This window comes from Sinohyriopsis cumingii, chromosome 10 (assembly GCF_028554795.1).
Source record: "Sinohyriopsis cumingii isolate HCF-2022 chromosome 10, ASM2855479v2, whole genome shotgun sequence".
In the NCBI taxonomy this organism is placed as follows: domain Eukaryota; kingdom Metazoa; phylum Mollusca; class Bivalvia; order Unionida; family Unionidae; genus Sinohyriopsis; species Sinohyriopsis cumingii.
The window spans coordinates 59552978-59570830 of NC_142970.1; the positions used below are offsets into that span (position 1 = coordinate 59552978).

Consider the following 17853-nt stretch of genomic DNA (forward strand, 5'->3'; position numbering starts at 1 on the left):
TTCCGTGGGTTGGTGGTTCTTACTGGGTTTTACCCAGGTTCTTCCTCCATCAAATATACTGGCTGCCCTGTCTCATGTGCTGAAAAATGGTGTTAAATCCTGGACAAAATTCCTTGGGAACCTTGTGTTCATCGTTCTGCAGGGATCTTTAAAGTGTCACATCTTCTAATTTCAATCAATTGTATTTTCAGTGGGCCAACTTTTTTAAAATGAAAAATTCAAATTTCAAATTACCCATGGCATTTGTCACATGATATGATATTATTATGTAGTACATGTATCAGATTTTAATACAGTGCTGTCCAACCTTTTTGACACCATGGGCAACTGAAAAATGTTTTTCTTGAAGCCAAGGGCCGCAGCAGAAAACTGAAAAGCAACGACTATATAGCTGCTCGAGCTCTGGCGTGCCATTTAAAATCAGCCTGCGGGCCGCAGGTTGGACAGCACTGTTTTAATACCTAAAATATATCAAGTCCTTCAATGCCCCACGACTTTGCTGATTTTTACCACGATTGTCACATGTTAGTGCATGCACAATGGGACAATAAACAATAGAAAATAATCATGCAAATAATAAACCAAACCAGCCACACTTATCAACATGCTGCCACCTGTGTTGCAGTGAATTTCAGATAGTTGGTATGGTTGATACTGATTTGTTTAGGTTGGCCAAGGGTGAATTGTAGTTATTTACTTTGATGATTTTTCACGAAGAAAACTCCCTATTTCACTAGTGTTCATAAGTATGTGTCACAGACAATGTTTACTTGAGTGATTTTTTTATGACGTAAAAACTCCATAGCTCACTAGTGTACTTAGGTATGTGTCACAATGTTTACTTGAGTGATTTTTTTTATGATGTAAAAACTCCATAGCTCACTAGTGTACTTAAGTATGTGTCACAATGTTTACTTGAGTGATTTTTTTATGACGTAAAAACTCCATAGCTCACTAGTGTACTTAAGTATGTGTCACAGACAATGATTTTTTTTATGAAGTAAAAACTCTATGGCTTACTAGTGTACTTAAGTATGTGTAACAGACAATGATTTTTTTTATGAAGTAAAAACTCTATGGCTTACTAGTGTACTTAAGTATGTGTCTCAGACAATGATTTTTTTTATGAAGTAAAAACTCTATGGCTTACTAGTGTACTTAAGTATGTGTCACAGACAATGATTTTTTTTATGAAGTAAAAACTCTATGGCTTACTAGTGTACTTAAGTATGTGTCTCAGACAATGATTTTTTTTATGAAGTAAAAACTCTATGGCTTACTAGTGTACTTAAGTATGTGTCTCAGACAATGTTTTTTTTATGAAGTAAAAACTCTATGGCTTACTAGTGTACTTAAGTATGTGTCACAGACAATGATTTTTTTTATGAAGTAAAAACTCTATGGCTTACTAGTGTACTTAAGTATGTGTCACAGACAAATGATTACTTGAGTGATTTTTATGAAGTAAAAACTCTATGGCTTACTAGTGTACTTAAGTATGTGTCACAGACAATGATTTTTTTTATGAAGTAAAAACTCTATGGCTTACTAGTGTACTTAAGTATGTGTCAGAGACAATGATTTTTTTTATGAAGTAAAAACTCTATGGCTTACTAGTGTACTTAAGTGTCACAGACAAATGATTACTTGAGTGATTTTTATGAAGTAAAAACTCTATGGCTTACTAGTATGCCTAAGAGCGTATTTACCATAATGACATCTTACTTGTGCATATTGACTTTGTAAATGATTTTGCAAAGCTAAATCAGCTGACAGTCAGGCCTGTATTATTGATTGTAACTATACTACACATGTTGAGGTTCATTTTCTGTATGATTGCTGCTGGAATATGATTACTGTTCCCACAATAGTGTGTGTAAAATATTCTCCTGATAATATTTTTGTAGCTATATTTGATTTTCGATGTGTTGATCAACTTTGGCAGCAGAGATTGTTTGGGAATATTATATTAAAGAATGTTATGAATGGCAAAAAAATTCACAGTACGTGATTTGGATTTTTAATGTAGCTTTAACAATTGTTCAGTCGTATAGCTAAACTGTCTGCATTGTGGTAGTTTATTGTGATGTCTTGCACTGGGGCATCATGTCGTAGACATGTAGCATGATGTCCCACCTAGTCACATTATCCTGACACCAGGCCAACCAATCCTTTGCACTAACCTCTTAATGCTGAGCACCAATCGAGGAAGCTGTTAGTACCATTTTTGTACATCTTTGGGATGACTCAGCCAGGTTTCAAACCCATGACCTCCTGCATCTGAGGCAGATGCTCTAACCAATAGGTCACCGGAGCAGTAAAAGAAAAAAAAATCACAGATTGACATGTATAGTATTTTTTAAGAGTTATGGATATACCCAGTGCTGGGATTAATATTTCAGTGTACATGTGCTCCTGACCTTGTCTTCATATACTGCATTGATTGCTGAACATGTCATAATACAAGTCACTGAATGCATTAAAAATAATTGCTGTGGATCAGTAAAAAAATATGGGATTATTTCATGATCAACTATAATGATTATTGAGTTGACAACCAAAGGCAATTATACTTCCATCAACAGTTACAGTGCCTGAGCCACTCAGTACAATTATCAATGAAGTCACTTAACGATGATTCAGTGCTTACAGTAATGGGAAGTGAATTATGGCTGCAAACACAAAGCTTTCTAAAGATACTAGATGAAACCGATAATGTTTAAATAATGGACGAATTCGAATACATATCTGATCCTGCATGTGACATGGTTACTAAATTCCTTTGATGATTAAAGATCTTCAGTATTATTCATACCCAGCTAAACATCCTAATCAATATATGCAGGATATGTCTTTGATGTTTCACAAGGACACCAATAAAAATGCCGATCATGTCAAGTATATCCAGCATCAACTTGACCAGGCAAAATTATGAATCCGCAGCCCGCTGGTTTGACTCCTCTACCTGGTGGTGCTGGCTCCTATATATACAAAGTAAACTTAATGGATGTTCATTGACATTTTCATATGCAATTTCTCACAGACATATATTTGGGTTTTGCAGATATGTTTTCAAGGCTGTTTTGGAGCCAAGTACAGTCACCTTGTACTGAAAACCCAACAACAATGATGCAAATTGATGTGCAGGTGGTCTTGCTGATGGCAAAGTTGCATTGCTGAAATTAACATTAAGGATGCCTGTGACAATCCCATCAATAGCTGTAATAATCCTTTCAATAGCTATGACAATCCCATCCGTAGCTGCAGAGACATGGTTGTTATGATTTATGGCTTCTGGAGGCTATCATTTGACACGTTCAAGAAACACTCAGAAGAGACTCAATAGATGCCAGAGTTTAACATTATACTTGGCAAATTACAATGTACCAGCACACCAACAAATGTGTTCATAGCATTTCAAGATGTTATTCAGGACTGCTAGGGGCAGGTCCATACCACAACGACATTTGACCATCTATACGTGCAGTTTCTCTGCAGTCAAACAGTCATCAGGAACCAAACATTATTCTTGACTTCGACAGTAATCATGTCACGTGTGCAAATCACATGACACAAGCTGTGGCCCTTCATGACCAAGATGTTGACACAAGTCTGCAGATTTCCTTGAATGATCTAACTACATGTACATCGTACCCAATTTATTACTTTTCATTGGAACACTTGGATTTAGTTATGAAGTCGATGGTAGATATGCAATTTCATGTATGTGTAAATGCTTCACCTGCTATCAACAGTTACAGATGCATTGCCACAAGTCTGTCTGAGAAGCTAAGAGTGCAACATGAAATTATTGCATCGTCAAATTCATTCTTTCTCCAAAGCAGTTAACTGGAGATGACTCATTAATGTGCCAAAGAAAACAATATTTCAGTGATCATAATATTATCCAAGTAAGATGCGACACAAATGCAAAAACAATCATTCCATTCCATACAGTCCTTTAGTATCATTAGCTGTTTCAGCTCCTGCATTTGTAAAAATGGCTGCATTAGAGGAAGTCAGAACAGCATCTGGGGTAGTTTTGAAAAGGACAATCAGAAATTATACAGCATCTGGGGTAAGCTTTGAAAAGGGCAATTGGAAATTATGCAGCATCTGGGGTAAGCTTTGAAAAGGGCAATTGGAAATTATGCAACATCTGGGGTAGCTTTGAAAAGGGCAATTGGAAATTATAAGCATCTCATATATGAATACAAAAAGGAAATGGCCTTTGATTACCCCGGACAACTCACAGAATAGTATAAATCTGAAGTCTTCATCTGCCCAACACACAAATATCATTATACCATACTGTTTGTCCTAATTGCATCATTGCCCATACAATATTACTGTGAATATTCATAGACATTACAATGAAGCATTAAAATCTATGTGTGAGTGAACTATAGACCCTTCTTTCCAAACAAATCGACTCTGCCATCATGTGATGCATCTTCTTCTAGAAAGAGGGATTTCCTTAATACATCCAGTCAGTTCTTGGCTTCGTTAAAATAATCCATGAATAGGATTGCTAATTTATGGTTTTATTATTTTGTCTACGTACTGGACCATGCATCCTTCAACCAATCTTGTTTTACTTGCTATGGCAAAGTCACTCAAGCATGTCCATGGTGTCTTTATGCAGAATCAACTTGCATCATTGATTCTACACAAAAGAGAAACCAGGATCATTAACCTTGAATAGAAAATGAAAACTGTACCTGGGACTTATTGGGTGGCAAATGCAGTGGCACCAAATCGTCTGTTATATTTGGACTTTTATGGGCTTCAAGCACCACTTGAAGAACATGATTATATAACAAAAAAGGTCGTTTACTGCCATTTTATTTACTCAGCCTTCACAAACCCAGCTTGATGGGCCAATATGTGGACCTCTTGTTATTGAAGCGTTACATACACTTGAGTATTCACCGACACTACACTTCTTTGATGGCTTTACTTTGTGAACAAGTACACTTGATGTTATATGAAATGCCTGTTATTAGCAATTATAGACATTACTTAGCCCATTGGGGCACTGATGTGGATTTGAGCAGGTTTGCCTTTAAAGTGGAGTTGGCTAAGTTCACCAGCTGGGTTGTTGTTGACATTGACCAGGTGAGTTTCTGATTTTCCCAAATCAAACTGGACAACTTAAAACATTCAATATGGACATTTAATACATTGTTTTAAAGCTGTGAATGACCATCAAAACTAACCTACGAACATGGCTGAAATAAATAAAATCATGGGAATAAAAGACTGATTTGTCAGTTATGCTCATCAAAGACCACATCACTGATGCCATTGCTGCGATGGAACTATATGCGGATGTTATCGAGGTACTATCAACCATACCCTTACAACCACATGTAGTAACTTCATGGAACCAAATTTAAAGAATATTGATCAAGAAGAAGAGGAAAAAACTAATATCTTAAAAATGGATTCATAAACCCAAACCTCACATGTTAAAGGTGTGCGAGTTTGTATCATATTTAGTTATCTTAATCAAACTTAATGGTTGTTATGTAGGAAAAATAAACAAAGGAGGGCATTATCGTCTGATGTCACCAATTTCACATATTGATAGACTGGACAATGTTCTTGCAGAATAATTTACATTTACAGTATACTGCTCTGGTGGCCTAAGTGGTTAGAATGTCTATCTCAGATGAGGGAGGTCACAGGTTCGAACCCCAGCCGAGTCATACCAAAGACTGATAACAATGGTATGAACAGTTGTCTCACTAGGTGCTCAGCATTAATAGGCTAGTGTTAGAACTTGTGTTAGGATAATGTAACTGGGTGGGACATCATGCTAGATGTCTGTAGCATGATGCCCCAGTGCTAGACATCACTACAAGCTGCCACACTGCATACATTGTAGCGATATGACTGATATTTTTTAAAGGTTATGTTAAAAATTCAAATCACATACACACACATATTTACATTACCAGTATCATTAGTGGCCAGAGATGAAATTCATTTTGATGGACTCAACATTTATCCAGTCTGTTACTTAAGTGTCTTTAGCATTTGTGTTTACAATTAGATTTATCATTGCATATATGTGATGAATTCTGATGCGGTGGTGAGGTTGTGGAATTTGGTGATGGTGTGGTGGATTGTTTGACCAGTGATGTTCACATTTTTAGCAATTTTGTTACATTTGTAGATGCATATCTGCATGAAAACAGTACACACTGAAATATAAATTTGCTAAAGGTCAAATACATATCAAGAGTTGGGACCACCCTAATGTACCAATACCAAATCGACAAGATCTTGAAATCATTGTTTGCTCATTAAAAAAAAACATGTCCGTAAAGTAAGGAATGAAAATATGCAGAGTTTATTACTATAATGATGAAATGGAGTTCACAGAGAAATGCACCCCATACTGAGTCTGCTAGCGTGTTTGCCAGTTATTTTGCCTGACTGCCAGCAGATTTTATTTTGCAAATTCGTTTTGATAACCAATGCCCACTGGTAATTGATTATTAAAGTATACAAAGAGTTTAGCATGCTAGCAAACTATGAACTTTTTACTTTGTAAAAAAAAAATCGTTAAACAATTACAATTACAATTCACCTTTGCCTCACAAACCAATGTCAACCACACCAAGTATTCTAAAATTTGCTGCAACGCAAGTGGCAGCATGTTGATGTGGCTTGTCTAGCTGGCATGGATACTTTTTACTATTCATTGCCCGATAATGCATGTATACGCGTGTGACAATCGAGATGCAATCGGTAAAGTCGTCAGGTTTATAAGGAGTTGAGCTACCTCAGCTATGAAAATCTGAAATCCCTTTTTTTATACTACTTTTTAAAACGCTTTCTCCATTCACTGTTTATGACATAAAGACAACTTGAATTTCATTATTCAAGGAAGATAAAAGAATTAAAGATACAGTGGAGTAATTTTGGTGATACATGAAAGGTTCATTACGGGCTCATTTTATGGAAGAAAAAAAAAACATAAGAAAAAGAGAGATTTATAAAGTGCTTGCCTTGTTTGCTTTTCATTTATAGGAAACAGTCCATGTCACGAAATGTGTGCTGTAGTTTTCGTTGATCTGTGATTCTGTCTAAATATCAGTCCATTCATCCATCGTTTAATCGAACCATCTATTCATCCATTCACCTTCAGAGGTTGAGAGAGGCATGGCCACTTCGTTGAGAATCCTGATTATATTGAAATTTGGAAAGTAATCGAATGAAAAAACAAGAACATATTTGCTATGTAAAGACTTGAAAGACAACTAAGTATATTTAGTATTTTCAGATTTGTTTATTTATTTATTTTTTTAAAAACGCCGTTCGAGGAGCCTTAGGGGTTGAACCCCAGCAAGATTTCCCCTTACCCCACTCTGGTCCTGCATCCATCCATTCATTTATCACAACATTGTTTCTTTCTTTCCATCCATTCATTTATCTATCTGTATATCACGATCAGTAAATACGGAAGAGAACTCAGTTACTGGTATGTATAGTAACCGAAACATTCATAAACAGCTAATGTAAGTATATCAGGAAATTTTATTTGATACATTATTAGAATCGAGAAGACGAAACTGATGATTACGAAAGCGGTAGTTGTTTTCCTGGATAAATATACAAAAACAGGAAATTAACAGATAAACAGATATACGAACATCAAAACTAACGAGTCATGGATGAATTGAACCACTTGAAGTAAACTTTCATACAAGAAGCGAATGAATTCATATATCACACTAACGTAATCCGTCCATCTGGGTTCATCGTTGCTTGTCGACAGAGACGGCGTTAGGAGTACGCGGGGCTTAGGGCCGACCATGACCGCGCGGGGCCTGTATCAGCCTTTCCAATTTACCGGATATTGTAGTTTGACAAACTCATAAGGATGACCTTAAGCCTGAAGCGCGGCGCCTCCTCAAGAGTGGGGCCTGGGGCGGTCGCCCCACTTGCCACACCCAAACGCCGCTCCTGTATGTCGACGTAGGAAAAGATCCTGGTTCTTCAGTAACAGGAGACCCAAGAGTTGGCCTAAACTTCTTACTAGATATTTCCAACTCTCTTTACCTTGTCCCCCCGTATCTCTTTTTATTCCACAGTTGATCCTACAATTTCCCTAATTTTAACCTTTATTTTCCGTCCCATGAAGACTTCCTATTTGGCGGTAACTTTACGGGTTAATTGGGATGTATCTTTGCATGCTGAGTATACCACCGGAATATCTCTGGCACTTAATAGATGTCCCCTTGCTGGACTCCGTTGTGGGTGGGTGAGCACGAATTATGAATATAGGACAAAATTATAAAGGAAAAATCAAAAGAAGAAAGTAAAATGAAAAGAAAAAAATATCAGACTCAAACGATGAACCATCTGTCCCCGGCGTTGATGGCACGGTAGACCGGTTCTAATTCTCGTATTATGATACTTTTTGCAGAGAGTTTATTATCGCAACCCGTCTGCTCAAAAGTATGCCGACCTAGGCATTAGTACGCGGGGTACTTTCGGTTTTTCCAGATCTAAAATTAGCTAACTACGGAAATTAATAAGATCCGTATAGAAGAGAAAAGGTCATGATTTGTATAAAAAAAATAAAAAAATAATCAACTATGTTTGGAGTTCATTTCTTTACAAGAATAAATTATATAAATGTTAAAAACACCATTATTGAATATTACTATGCTGTGTCTATCCCGACGCTGTCTGACATGTATTTTTTTATTGATACGTATCAAGGGCACGTCACACGCCGGTTGTTTGTTATTGTGTAAAATCGTGTAGCAATACTGGGGAAATAGCCACCAAACGAAACCGGAAGCAATACGAAATACAAGGCACACTACAGACATTTTTGTCGAGGGATGTTTTCTTTGAGGGAGTACGTTACATAATACAGGTAGTACTATTTCAACTTAAAGTCATAAAATGTTTTCTAGCTGTGTGTTCAATTGGTGTTCGTGAGAAAATATGAATCTATTAATCGAGATATCTGTGTTTTGGAACTATAATATAGCGGGAAATATTTGGTATAGTTTTTACTTAACAAATAGAGGAAGTTCTAACACCTTCGTTAAATCTGTAAATTGTAAGTGATGATGCGCACTCTGATTAAACATTTTGTTACTGATTTCTGCAATCCAAATTTTAAGCTAGAAGATAGGTTTTATTTTGAAATCATTATACCTAAAAAAAATTACATCAAAACAATATATTGTATAGCAAGGTAAGAGTAAAGCATCAAGGAAAATGACATAAGTATGTAATGAATTTCACAAAGGGAAAATGAGACAAGTAGTGATGAATTTCACAAAGGGAAAATGAGACAAGTAGTGATGAATTTCACAAAGGGAAAATGAGACAATCATGTAATGAATTTAGAAAGAGAAAACGAGACAAGTATGTAATGAATTTCACAAAGGGAAAATGAGACAAGTACATAATGAATTTAGAAAGGGAAAATGAGACAAGTATGTAATGAATTTCACAAAGGGAAAATGAGACAGGTATGCAATGAATTTTAGAAAGGGAAAACGAGAACTGTATGTAATGAATTTTAGAGAGGGAAACTGAGGTAAGTATATAATGAACTTGTCAAAGGGAAAATGAGACAAGTCTGTAATGAATTTCACAAAATTAAGATACATAATATATGTATACTAGAGTAAGACATTTTGTATTTAGGTTTTTTGCTTACATGTATTCATTTGTGTTTTCATGTTGTTTTATATTAACACCAAAACAATAAATATAACTTACACATTTTTTATATACTGCCAGATTATAAGTTAGGTTACACTCACATGTAACAGTATGAAGTCGGCTTGAAATATTTGAAGTTTCAATAGCTGTCTCTGCCAGTGATGCTGTGGAACTTGCTATATTTTCAATGGCAAAATCCACTGCACATCTGGGTAAATTTTCAGTGGCAAAATCCACTGCACATCTGGGTAAATTGTCAATGGCGAAATACACTGCACATTTGGGTACATTTTCAGTGACTAAATCCACTGCACATCTGGGTACATTATCAATGGCAAAATTCACTGCACATCTGGGTACATTTTCAGTGGTAAAATCCACTGCACATCTGGGTAAATTTGCAATGGCAAAATACACTGCACATTTGGGTACATTTTCAATGGCAGAATCCACTGAATATCTGGGTATATTTGCAAAGGCAAAGTCCACTGTATATCTGGGTACATTTTCAATGGCAAAATTCACTGTAAATCTGGGTACATATTGAATGGCATAATCCACTGCATATTTGGGTACAGTTTCAATGGCAGAATCCACTGAACATCTGCGTATATTTGCAAAGGCAAAGTCTACTGTACATCTGGATACATTTCCAATCGCAAAATACACTGCACATCTGGGTACACTCCCAATGGCTAAATCCACTGTACATCTGGGTACATTTTCACTGGCAAAATCCACTGCACATCTGGGTACATTTTCAGTAGCAAAATCCACTGTACATCTGGGTACATTTTCAATGGCAAAATCCACTGCACATCTGGGTACATTTTAAATTTCAAAACCCACTGCACATCTGGGTACATTTTCAATGGCAAAATCCACTGAACATCTGGTTGCATTTTCAGTGGCAGAATCCACTGCACATCTAGGTACATATTTAATGGCAAAGTCACTGTGCATGTGGGAGCATTTTCAATGGCAAAATCCACTGCACATCTGGGTACATATTTAAAGGCAAAATCCACTGCACATCTGGGTACATTTTCAGTGACTGAATCCACTGCACATCTGGGTATATTTGCGAAGACAAAATCCACTGTACATCTGGGTACACTTTCAATGTCAAAATAAACTACACATCTGGGTTCATATTTAATGGCAAAATCCACTATACATCTGGGTACATTTTCAATGGCAAAACCCACTACATATCTGGGTACATTTTCAGTGGCAGAATCCACTGTACATCTGGGTACAATTTCAGTGGCAAAATCCACTGCACATCTGGGTACATATTTAATGGCAAAATCCACTGTACATCTGGGTAAATTTTCAGTGGCAAAGTACACTACACATCTGGGTACATTTTCAATTGCAAAACTCACTATGCATCTGTGTATGCCACTATGCCACTATTCAGTGGCAAAATCCAGTGTGCATGTCAAAACATTTTCAAATGGCAAAATACACTATACATCTGTGTACAATTTCAATGGCAAAATCCACTGCACATTTGGGTACATATTCAATGGCAAAATCTACTTCACATATGGGTACATATTCAGTAGCAAAATCTACTGCACATATGGGTAAATTTTCAATGGCAAAATCCACTGCACATCTGGGTAAATTGTCAATGGCAAAATACACTGCACCTTTGGGTACATTTGCAATGGCAAAATTCACTGCACATCTGGGTACATTTTCAGTGGCAAAATCCACTGCACATCTGGGTACATTTGCAATGGCAAAATCCACTACACATCTGGGTACATTTTCAATGGCAAAATTCACTGCACATCTGGGTACATTTTCAGTGGTAAAATCCACTGCACATCTGGGTAAATTTGCAATGGAAAAATACACTGAACATCTGGGTACATTTTCATGGTAAAATCCACTGCACATCTGGGTAAATTTGCAATGGCAGAATGCACTAAATATCTGTGTATATTTACAAAGGCAAAGTCCACTGTATATCTGGTACATATTGAATGGCAAGATCCACTGCATATTTGGGTACATTTTTAATGGCAGAATCCATTGCACATCTGAGTATATTTTTAAAGGCAAAATCCACTGTACATCTGGGTACATTTTCACTGGCAAAATCCACTGCACATCTGGGTACATTTTCAGTGGCAAAATCCACTGCACATCTGGGTACATTTTCAGTGCCAAAATCCACTACACATATGGGTACATTTTCAGTGGCAGAATCCACTGTACATCTGGGTACAATTTCAGTGGCAAAATCCACTGCACATCTGGGTACATATTTAATGGCAAAATCGACTGTACATCTGGGTAAATTTCAGTGGCAAAACACACTACACATCTGGGTACATTTTTGATTGCAAAACTCACTATGCATCTGGGTACATATTCAATGGCAAAATCCAACGTGCATGTCAAAACATTTTCAATGGCAAAATACACTATACTTCTGTGTACAATTTCAATGGCAAAATACACTGCACATTTGGGTACATATTCATTGGCAAAATCCACTGCACATATGGGTACATATTCAGTGGCAAAATCTACTTCACATATGGGTACATATTCAGTAGCAAAATCTACTGCACATATGGGTAAATTTTCAATGGCAAAATCAACAGCACATCTGGATAAATTGTCAGTGGCGAAATACACTGCACATTTGGGTACTTTTTCAGTGGCAAAATCCACTGCACATCTGGGTACATATTCAATGGCAAAATCTACTTCACATATGGGTACATATTCAGTAGCAAAATCTACTGCACATATGGGTAAATTTTCAATGGCAAAATCCACTGCACATCTGGGTAAATTGTCAATGGCAAAATACACTGCACCTTTGGGTACATTTGCAATGGCAAAATTCACTGCACATCTGGGTACATTTTCAGTGGCAAAATCCACTGCACATCTGGGTACATTTGCAATGGCAAAATCCACTACACATCTGGGTACATTTTCAATGGCAAAATTCACTGCACATCTGGGTACATTTTCAGTGGTAAAATCCACTGCACATCTGGGTAAATTTGCAATGGAAAAATACACTGAACATCTGGGTACATTTTCATGGTAAAATCCACTGCACATCTGGGTAAATTTGCAATGGCAGAATGCACTAAATATCTGTGTATATTTACAAAGGCAAAGTCCACTGTATATCTGGTACATATTGAATGGCATGATCCACTGCATATTTGGGTACATTTTTAATGGCAGAATCCATTGCACATCTGAGTATATTTTTAAAGGCAAAATCCACTGTACATATGGGTACATTTTCACTGGCAAAATCCACTGCACATCTGGGTACATTTTCAGTGGCAAAATCCACTGCACATCTGGGTACATTTTCAGTGCCAAAATCCACTACACATATGGGTACATTTTCAGTGGCAGAATCCACTGTACATCTGGGTACAATTTCAGTGGCAAAATCCACTGCACATCTGGGTACATATTTAATGGCAAAATCGACTGTACATCTGGGTAAATTTCAGTGGCAAAACACACTACACATCTGGGTACATTTTTGATTGCAAAACTCACTATGCATCTGGGTACATATTCAATGGCAAAATCCAATGTGCATGTCAAAACATTTTCAATGGCAAAATACACTATACTTCTGTGTACAATTTCAATGGCAAAATACACTGCACATTTGGGGACATATTCATTGGCAAAATCCACTGCACATATGGGTACATATTCAGTGGCAAAATCTACTTCACATATGGGTACATATTCAGTAGCAAAATCTACTGCACATATGGGTAAATTTTCAATGGCAAAATCAACAGCACATCTGGGTAAATTGTCAATGGCGAAATACACTGCACATTTGGGTACTTTTTCAGTGGCAAAATCAACTGCACATCTGGGTACATTCTCAGTGGCAAAATCCAATGTGCATGTCGAAACATTTTCAGTGGCAAAATACACTATACATCTGTGTACAACTTCAGTGCTAAATACACTGCACATTTGGGTACATATTCATTGGCAGAATCCACTGCACATATGGGTACATAGTCAGTGGCAAAATCTACTTCACATATGGGTACATATTCAGTAGCAAAATCTACTGCACATATGGGTAAATTTTCAATGGCAAAATCGACAGCACATCTGGGTAAATTGTCAATGACAAAATACACTGCACATTTGGGTACATTCTCAGTGGCAAAATCAACTGCACATCTGGGTACATTTTCAGTGGCAAAATCCACTGCACATCTGGGTACATTTTCAATGGCAAAATTCACTGCACATCGGGGTACATTTTCAGTGGTAAAATCCACTGCACATCTGGGTAAATTTGCAATGGCAAAATACACTGCACATATGGGTACATTTTCAATGGCAGAATCCACTGAATATCTGGGTATATTTGCAAAGGCAAAGTCCACTGTATATCTGGGTACATTTTCAATGGCAAAATCCACTGTAAATCTGGTACATATTGAATGGCAAAATCTACTGTACATCTGGGTACATTGTCAGTGGCAGAATCCACTGTACATCTGGGTACACTTTCAATGTCAAAATAAACTACACATCTGGGTACATATTTAATGGCAAAATCCACTGTGCATCTGGATACATTTTCAGTGGCAAAATATACTGCACATTGGATACATTTTTGATTGCAAAACTCACTATGCATCTGGGTACATATTTAATGGCAAAATCCAATGTGCATGTCAAAACATTTTCGATGGCAAAATACACTATACATCTGTGTGCAATTTCAATGGCAAAATCCACTGCACATTTGGGTACATATTCACTGGCAAAATCCACTGTACATATGGGTACATATTCAGTGGCAAAATCCACTGTGCATATGGGTACATATTCAGTGGCAAAATCCACTGCACATATGGGTACATATTCAATGGCAAAATCTACTTCACATATGGGTACATATTCAGTAGCAAAATCTACTGCACATATGGGTAAATTTTCAATGGCAAAATCCACTGCACATCTTGGTAAATTGTCAATGGCAAAATACACTGCACCTTTGGGTACATTTGCAATGGCAAAATTCACTGCACATCTGGGTACATTTTCAGTGGCAAAATCAACTGCACATCTGGGTACATTTGCAATGGCAAAATCCACTACACATCTGGGTACATTTTCAATGGCAAAATTCACTGCACATCTGGGTACATTTTCAGTGGTAAAATCCACTGCACATCTGGGTAAATTTGCAGTGGAAAAATACACTGAACATCTGGGTACATTTTCATGGTAAAATCCACTGCACATCTGGGTAAATTTGCAATGGCAGAATGCACTAAATATCTGTGTATATTTACAAAGGCAAAGTCCACTGTATATCTGGTACATATTGAATGGCAAGATCCACTGCATATTTGGGTACATTTTTAATGGCAGAATCCATTGCACATCTGAGTATATTTTTAAAGGCAAAATCCACTGTACATCTGGGTACATTTTCACTGGCAAAATCCACTGCACATCTGGGTACATTTTCAGTGGCAAAATCCACTGCACATCTGGGTACATTTTCAGTGCCAAAATCCACTATACATATGGGTACATTTTCATTGGCAGAATCCACTGTACATCTGGGTACAATTTCAGTGGCAAAATCCACTGCACATCTGGGTACATATTTAATGGCAAAATCGACTGTACATCTGGGTAAATTTCAGTGGCAAAACACACTACACATCTGGGTACATTTTTGATTGCAAAACTCACTATGCATCTGGGTACATATTCAATGGCAAAATCCAATGTGCATGTCAAAACATTTTCAATGGCAAAATACACTATACTTCTGTGTACAATTTCAATGGCAAAATACACTGCACATTTGGGTACATATTCATTGGCAAAATCCACTGCACATATGGGTACATATTCAGTGGCAAAATCTACTTCACATATGGGTACATATTCAGTGGCAAAATCCACTGCACATTTGGGGACATATTCATTGGCAAAATCCACTGCACATATGGGTACATATTCAGTGGCAAAATCTACTTCACATATGGGTACATATTCAGTAGCAAAATCTACTGCACATATGGGTAAATTTTCAATGGCAAAATCAACAGCACATCTGGGTAAATTGTCAATGGCGAAATACACTGCACATTTGGGTACTTTTTCAGTGGCAAAATCAACTGCACATCTGGGTACATTCTCAGTGGCAAAATCCAATGTGCATGTCGAAACATTTCAGTGGCAAAATACACTATACATCTGTGTACAACTTCAGTGCTAAATACACTGCACATTTGGGTACATATTCATTGGCAGAATCCACTGCACATATGGGTACATAGTCAGTGGCAAAATCTACTTCACATATGGGTACATATTCAGTAGCAAAATCTACTGCACATATGGGTAAATTTTCAATGGCAAAATCGACAGCACATCTGGGTAAATTGTCAATGACAAAATACACTGCACATTTGGGTACATTCTCAGTGGCAAAATCAACTGCACATCTGGGTACATTTTCAGTGGCAAAATCCACTGCACATCTGGGTACATTTTCAATGGCAAAATTCACTGCACATCGGGGTACATTTTCAGTGGTAAAATCCACTGCACATCTGGGTAAATTTGCAATGGCAAAATACACTGCACATATGGGTACATTTTCAATGGCAGAATCCACTGAATATCTGGGTATATTTGCAAAGGCAAAGTCCACTGTATATCTGGGTACATTTTCAATGGCAAAATCCACTGTAAATCTGGTACATATTGAATGGCAAAATCTACTGTACATCTGGGTACATTGTCAGTGGCAGAATCCACTGTACATCTGGGTACACTTTCAATGTCAAAATAAACTACACATCTGGGTACATATTTAATGGCAAAATCCACTGTGCATCTGGATACATTTTCAGTGGCAAAATATACTGCACATTGGATACATTTTTGATTGCAAAACTCACTATGCATCTGGGTACATATTTAATGGCAAAATCCAATGTGCATGTCAAAACATTTTCGATGGCAAAATACACTATACATCTGTGTGCAATTTCAATGGCAAAATCCACTGCACATTTGGGTACATATTCACTGGCAAAATCCACTGTACATATGGGTACATATTCAGTGGCAAAATCCACTGTGCATATGGGTACATATTCAGTGGCAAAATCCACTGCACATATGGGTACATATTCAGTGGCAAAATCTACTGCACATATGAGTACAATTTCAATGGCAAAGTCCACTGTACATCTGGATCCATATTCAATAGCAAAATACACTGTACATCTGGGTACATTTTTAGAGGCAGAATCCACTGTACATCTGGGTATATTTGCAAAGGCAAAATCCTCTGTGCTTCTAGTTTCATTTCTGGTGGCAAAACCCACTATTCGTCTGGTTGGACTAAAGCTAGAATGGTTAATCTTTTTGCAGTTATGGACTCAGATATTGCTGGCCCTCAGTGTGACTCTAGCAGACGGTAACAAATAGTGATGGCTGCAATGGGACTCTGGTAGATAGTCACAAATATTGATTGGTCCCAATGGGACTGTAGTGGATGGCACAAATAATAATGACCCCAATGGGCCCCCAGCTGATGGTCACAAATATTGATGACCACAATTTGACCCCAGCATATGGTCACAAATATTGATTGATCCCAATGGGACTTCAGCACATACACAAATATTGATGGCCCCAATGGGTCTCTAGCACATGGGCAAACATAATGATGGTCCCAATGGGACTTCAGCAGATAGTCACAACAACTGATGGTCCCAATGGGACTCCAGTACATGGACACAAACACTGATGGCCTACAATGGGAGTCTGGCCCATTGCAGACCAAGATGCTTTGCAGCCATCCTGGCCACCAGTTATTTGCATTAGTTTTTCATTGTCAGTTTGACTAAAGTTTAGTATTGGTCTAGTACTTAAAATGCATTATATGATATTAATGACCCTATTGACTAATAGTTTTTCAATACAAAATGCACAGTAGTCAGTGGCATAGAGGTGAGACTGTTGGCCTCTGATGTCAGAGTACCCAGATTTGAATCCTGATGAGATCAAGTGGCCAAATCCCTAAATGTCTTACATTAGTGTTGTCAGCAGGTATGATGATAAACAGTGCTGATGTTT

General features: G+C 37.3%; 1 protein-coding gene across 1 annotated transcript in view; it reads left to right on the forward strand.

Annotated features, from left to right (window-relative positions):
• Positions 1-8012: 8012 nt before the first annotated feature.
• Positions 8013-17853, forward strand: part of LOC149790212 (uncharacterized) — a 56937-nt gene continuing 47096 nt past the window's right edge. The window contains exon 1 of the mRNA XM_089972228.1: positions 8013-8899. The gene's annotated coding sequence lies outside the window, so the exon portion shown is untranslated. The remainder of the gene's footprint in view (positions 8900-17853) is intronic.